Below are 7,985 nucleotides of genomic sequence, written 5' to 3'. Positions count from 1 at the left end.
ATGTTATGATTTTAGTTTTCTTGTCTTTAAATGACTAGCTAGGCGGAAAGATCTCTTGAGGCATGAGCATGAACAGAATGATAACACTTTGTCTTGTTTTTTTTATATTATTATTCAGTGGACTAATTGAGGAGTAGAAGTTATACTATTTGAAGTCTTTTTCATGGCAAGAGCAAGCGTTTGCCCAAATACGTCTTAGAATTTAACAGAGAGAGAAAGAGAAGTTCTGTATTTCATATTTGCTAATAACCCTCATTCATGGTAGTTCATGTATGAGTAAGTAAGAGAGACAGAACTAACTGACAGACAGCGAATTATTACGAATTCTACATTTAAACCAAACCTCCCTCACACGCCAAAGGCCTCATCAAGGGAGTCTTCTTAATGAAGTTTATTAAAGCTGTTCAGTTTATTACAAGCGTACTCCTTTGTTCCTTTGGTTGATTGCACGCGTACGCCTATTTATCTAACTCAAAAAAGCCAATAAGATTTGCTATCTTTTCTTTTTCATTTATTCAGATCTCTTCCAACATGATCACTAAACTAGAATCAGTTTCCCGCTCCATATAAAATTTAGCGCTCGAACGGCTTCTCTTACTCTCCACAGAGACGAAATAACTGAATATTGTACTTTCAACCTCTCCAATTACCTTTGCCTAGATCACTTCAGGGGTTTCATTTTTAATTTATCAATACTAGTTGTCCTTTTTTTTAATTCTGCTATGGAAATGGATTTCCTCTTGGGAGTTACGTGGTAGCCAAGTATCTTATTGGCATGGGCACTTTTTTACCTTCTTCCCTCTTTTGTTTTCACCTAGTTTATTTTTCCTTCTTACTGTGTTCTTCAGCACATTATCCATCCTCCAATATGTTTGCACAGATTTCCTCCAACATGCACACACACACACATACACATGCCCATATATATATATATATATATATATATATATATATATATATATATATATATATATATATATATATATATATATATATATATATATATATATATATATATATATATATATATATATATATATATATATATATATATGTTACAGTCAACACGCGTAATCAGTCATTACGCGTAATGACTAAATTTCAGTCATCATGCGTAATGCACTTAGGGGACATTTGATCCCCAGGAGCTAGTACTAAACACGGCAAAACAGTGAGTCACCTACACTGTTTCGCCGGTTGTAATACTAGTCCTGGGGTCAAAATGTATTTCACCGTGTTTAGTACTAGCTCCTGGGGATAAAATCTCCTAAGTGCATTACGGCGTGATGACTGAAATTTCAGTCATTACGTGTAATGACTGATTACTGTGTTGACTGTAGCATATATATATATATATATATATATATATATATATATATATATATATATATATATATATATATATATATATATATATATATATATATATATATATATATATATATATATATATATATATATATATATATATATGATGTTGCCTTGTAATATGTATATCCTCTTATAATTCTGATAGATTTACTCTTCTATTTATCATGTATTATGTGTAATAATAATAATTATTGAAATATTGAATGTTGTGTAGTATCAGATCTCAAAAGAATAAGTAATTTAGATAACTTAACAGTGTAATTTAGAATTAATAATATCTTTCTTAATAAAAGTGCAGTAGCTGAAGAGAGAAATGCGAGTTTTACCAGATGTGCCATCTGTCATCAGAAAGATCAAGCGAAGGGTTTGTTTCACTTCAGTTGTCATCAGTTTAGATAAAAGAGTGCTTTGTTTTAATTCATGTGTTGATAGGTCAGAAGTACAAGTGCTGTCTGTTTGACCATGTTAGGGTTTCTGTAAAAGCTTTGCCTCATATGAGAAGAAGACAAATGATTTTAATGTTACATGTGTTCCATACGAATTTCTTGTGAAGACAAAGGTTTTATAATGTCACATATGCATTTTTGAAAACAAGTATTGCACAGAACACATGGGAGTTGCAACATGTTTCGTAGATTGCATTCAAAACATTTTGCCGGAGGTGACGTCACCTCCCTTTTTCTAGAAGTTTCCCTGTGCCTCGCACCCAAAATGCCTTAACGATGCCACTTGAGTATTTCAAGTGCTACTGGAATCCTCAGATTAAATCTCAGCATTTTTATTTTTTCTTGATAACTTAACATTGCATATTTGATTTAATTTTCATTTACTAAGATTTTCTTTTCAAATCTTGAATAATTATTGATAGTTGAAATTTTACTTGATTAATTTAATTTCTTGATAAATAAAAGTTTTTTTATCTTGTTTGTTTCATAATTTAACTCAAGAATTAATAAAATTTTGTGTTATTTTCAATTAATAGTAAATTTTTCAGATTGTGAATTCTAATTACAAATTTAGAATTTAACAATAAATTTTGTGTTAAAAACAGTTTCATTTATTGACCACCCGTGAATATGATTAATTGTGTGCATAAGGCAAAGTAATAAACATGTTTTGTTCCTTTAGTTTTGCTCAAAGTGAATTAAGACCAGGAAAACAATTGAAGTTGTTTGATGTATTCTAGTATAATTCTTGTTTAACTGTTGATACTTCACAATTCTTTTGATAAACTTAGTTTTATTTTTCATGTGATTAATGAGCTTTTTAAGGGATCACTATTACATTTAGAGTACTCAAATGTAATTCTTATTGTAATTAGAGTTCAAGTATCTAGCTGAGTGAGGTATGTTTTTGAAATCTGTGATAAATAGGCACTTGGTATGCATCGTGACAATATATATATATATATATATATATATATATATATATATATATATATATATATATATATATATATATATATATATATATATATATATATATATATATATATATATATATATATATATATATGTATATGTGTGTGTGTGTGTGTGTGTGTGTGTGTGTCTGTGAAATCGAGAGAACACAGGTTATAACAGGAAATCCCTGAGAGAATTTTGCATTTACGTAACTGAACAACACTACGGTAAAATGAAAATTTAGAGAACTTTTGTCTAAAGAACCAATGCCATAATACAGTTAAAACAAAACTGTGAGTTAAGTCCAGCAATTGGTAGGAATCACTATAGTTAGCTTTGTCTCTCTCTCTCTCTCTCTCTCTCTCTCTCTCTCTCTCTCTCTCTCTCTCTCTCTCTCTCTTTCTGTTACAAACAAAAGGAATTTATGAGGATAGAATAGAACCTAAGCCCCTCTCAAATCCTAGTCGGACATCTAGAGGATTCACGCTTCCATCTGAAGAAAAAAAAAAAGAGAAAGAGCACAGACTGAGATATAAAAACATTGTACAAAAGAACATTGGATTAGCGGACCTAGAATGGAAGCGTCAAGCCTACTGTTGTTAAAAGACAGATAAAATAAGAGATTAAGATACGAGAAAGGGCATTACTAAACAAAGCACCAATAGAAAATATGTACTCATACGAATGAAGACTTCGGAACTGACACGCAGTAATGAATGGAAGTTAATATCATAATATTGAGGATATCTTCCCAGATAGGAGCAGTTTAAGGATATCACCTGCTAAACAACAATAAAATAAGTTACACAACAATAATGAAGGCCAGGAAGGACTGGGTTCATCAAGACGAGTCCAACAATAAGTATAATAACGTTCGCTAATTTAGTACAGTGGAAGCATAAATTAAAATTTCAAATTTTATATCTGTGAAAGAACATTACAATTAAAGGCAATATTGATGCATTCACTAAATATATTTCATATTATTTCGCTTTTTCTCAATTTTCTTGGGCTGCTTTCTCAACGTTTCGGCTGAATACGTTTGTAACACCACTCGTTTCTTTTTATGAACACGAATGCATTCAGTAGAGAGATAAACATATATCACGTACAAGTTAAGCGTGAGCTGGGAGAAAAAAGGAAAAGAAAACTATTCTGATATAGATGTACAGTATTCATACAGGTATATACATACACACACTCCATATACTGTATGTATATATATATATATATATATATATATATATATATATATATATATATATATATATATATATATATATATATATATATATATATATATATATACATATATATATATATACATATATATACATATATATATATATATATATATATATATATATATATATATATATATATATATATATATATATATATATATATATATATATATATATATATATATATATATATATATATATATATAAATCATCAACACACAATCACGTGTGGAACAGAAATAAATTTCTGACTCACGTCGGGATCGAACCCAGGTCTCTCAGGTGGAAAGCAAGGGCGTTATCCACTGAGCCATTAATTCCCTTTTGTCTAAAAGAAGTTGGAACCTGAGAGCAACTGCACCCAAGAATTACCTGGGCAAGCTAATTGCTTGCATACCAGCGAGTTTACCCCCAACTTCCCGACTCAGCAATGACCCAATAGACAGCATTTCATTCGAATTATCCCTTCTGAGTGAATAAGATAGAAATCATCAACACACAATCACGTGTGGAACAGAAATAAATTTCTGACTCACGTCGGGATCGAACCCAGGTCTCTCAGGTGGAAAGCAAGGGCGTTATCCACTGAGCCATACAAGTCTAAAAGAAGTTGGAACCTGAGAGCAACTGCACCTAAGAATTACCTGGGCAAGCTAACTGCTTGCATACCAGCGATTTTTCCCAACTTCCCGACTCAGCAATGACCCAATAGACAACATTTCATTCGAATTATCCCTTCTGAGTGAATAAGATAGAAATCATCAACGCACAATCACGTGTGGAACAGAAATAAATTTCTGACTCACGTCGGGATCGAACCCAGGTCTCTCAGGTGGAAAGCAAAAGGGCGTTATCCACTGAGCCAAAAAAAATACAAAGTCTAAAAGGGAAAGTTGGAACCTGAGAGCAACTGCACCCAAAATCCCGGAATTACCTGGGCAAGCTAACTGCTTGCATACCAGCGAGTTTTCCCCAACTTCCGACTCAGCAATGACCCAATAGACAACATTTCATTCCAGATTATCCCTTCTGAGTGAATAAGATAGAAATCATCAACACACAATCACGTGTGGAACAGAAATAAATTTCTGACTCACGTCGGGATCGAACCCAGGTCTCTCAGGTGGAAAGCAAGGGCGTTATCCACTGAGCCATACAAGTCTAAAAGAAGTTGGAACCTGAGAGCAACTGCACCTAAGGAATTACCTGGGCAAGCTAACTGCTTGCATACCAGCCGAGTTTTCCCCAACTTCCCGACTCAGCAATGACCCAATAGACAACATTTCATTCTGAATTATCCCTTCTGAGTGAATAAGATAGAAATCATCAACACACAATCACGTGTGGAACAGAAATAAATTTCTGACTCACGTCGGGATCGAACCCAGGTCTCTCAGGTGGAAAGCAAGGGCGTTATCCACTGAGCCATTCAAGTCTAAAAGAAGTTGGAACCTGAGAGCAACTGCACCCAAGGAATTACCTGGGCAAGCTAACTGCTTGCATACCAGCGAGTTTTCCCCAACTTCCCGACTCAGCAATGACCCAATAGACAACATTTCATTCGAATTATCCCTTCTGAGTGAATAAGATAGAAATCATCAACACACAATTTATTTCTGTTCCACACGTGATTGTGTGTTGATGATTTCTATCTTATTCACTCAGAAGGGATAATTCGAATGACAAATTTCCTAAATCAAGGATAACTCCCAAATCTGGGAAACCTACAAATTCGTCCACTTCATGTTCATGAGGAGACGGTAAATTACTTGCATGCCAACTCCACTGTGCACGATATGGTCCAGAATTCATGCACTCTCGTGTTTGCTGGATATTATGCACTTATGTTCCAGCACTCCTTCCAGGTGAACATTTCCTTATTTCGCTTTCCTATTCATTCTTTGAATACCACCATACCTTTTCAAAAGCCTTAGTCCAAATTTTTATGAATTGAACGTTTTATTGCATTTTCTGTGTATCAGTCATTCTTAAAATTTCAATAATTCGCTCAGCAAATATCCCATATAAACGGGTAATGTTAACAGCTTGAAAACACTTCCTCTAAAGTATTCAAATTCCAAACTTTCCTTCCTTTAAAGGAACCTGTCTCAACAGAAAATAATTTTTTCTTCCATAACTTTTGTGGAGTTCCCTATTCCTTCCCTGCTTCATCTGTTCTGTGACTCATCTTTTCTCTCATCCCATCATCATATGTCATATTTGTTGTCAAAGGATAGTTAAAATGAAACATCCTCGTCCTTCATCATCACTCTAAATATTCCTAATTATATCCAGTTGCTCTCGTTATCTCACTTTTGATGACATTGGCTTTCAACTTGACACCCTTATAAACACCTTTGTATTCATTAATCAGTATCTGTTACCTTAATTATATTATCAGTTACTAAAAATCTCTCACAAAGTATATTATACTGTTTAAAAATATCCCACATTACATTAAAATGAATTCAGTCAGAGCTTGTCTTCAGTTTCCAGAATGATAGAAGCAACTTTTGTTCCCATCGCTCTCTCTCAGGCTTCTTCCACAACTTTCTAACTGCAAATACTTGATCCATGTAAACTATTCTTCTCTAAACCTTTACTGTCATTCTAACTATCAATTTTTCTGCCATCCGTCTTATTTCATAGTCAAATTTCCAATATATATGTTATGAATTATGTCCAATAATGGTATAATTTGTAAATTTTTTTCATTCTTCTCCACAAACTTTTCAGTTTTGGAGTGTTATTTTAGTCACCTCGTATCGTTCAATTAGAATATTTCCCTCTCCCAGACTTATGGAATGGACTACCTTAATCAGTGAGTCATTTCGATGATTTCATTAAAATACTTCTTTCCTCCTGGTACGAACGGAATGAAACACATGATCAGTTTGTCAGTAGATGTATGTATGTACGTATTATTATTATTACACACACATTACACACACACACACACACACACACACACACACACACACTTCCATATATATATATATATATATATATATATATATATATATATATATATATATATATATATATATATATATATATATATATATATATATATATATATATATATATATATATATATATATGAATTTTTTATCACAAAGCATAATATATAGATGTCGTGTAAGTTAAGTATACCTTATCAACCAGACCACTGAGCTGATTAACAGCTCTCTAGGTGGGCCAAGGGTTAGACTTATTTACGTGGCTAAGAACCAATCGGATACCTAGCAACGGGATCTGCAAGGATAACTTAAATTGTCTGAATTCGAACCACATTATAGCGAGAAATGAATTTCTTTCACTGAAATAAATTCCTCTAATTTTCATTGGCCGGCTGGAACATTGAATTTCGCCCCAGCAGAGTGCTAGAATAGAACTATACCGCCCCGCCAACAAGGAACTATACCGATATCGTTTAGCATCTAGATTATTTTACATCGGGAACTTTTGGGTTGATGTTTGTTGTACGGATATATGTATGTGTGTTTGTGCGCGCGTGTGTGTGTGTTAAGATGGTTTGTATGTATGTATACCAATAAGTGCATGTCTGTATAAGCGCGCGCGCTAGTGTCGATATGTTCTGTGTATGTATAGAAATATTCATACTTTCTCATATAGAATTCTTTACATTCACTTTATTTTCTCTTTTCTCCAATGTTGTAACAGCTCTTCATCGGAGAGAAGTGTAGACTGAAATGATTTTGGTGCATGACTGAAGGTAAATTTGCTTTTACATGTGTATACTGGAGTTTGTAAACAGTGAAATCCAAAGTTACTTGAAATGCTTACGGAGGTGACTCAAAAATCTCCAGAATCACTTAGTTATAGGCTATGCTTCTTCCAATTTAGTTGAAAATAATGGATTTTGTTTATTCTATTGTTCATTTAATTTTTCATCCGTGTTATTTAAATAAAATTTTATATATGTTATCGTTATGTCCAATAATGT

This window comes from Macrobrachium rosenbergii, chromosome 24, assembly GCF_040412425.1.
Source record: "Macrobrachium rosenbergii isolate ZJJX-2024 chromosome 24, ASM4041242v1, whole genome shotgun sequence".
In the NCBI taxonomy this organism is placed as follows: Eukaryota; Metazoa; Arthropoda; class Malacostraca; order Decapoda; family Palaemonidae; genus Macrobrachium; species Macrobrachium rosenbergii.
Note: the sequence above shows the minus strand (reverse complement) of the source record.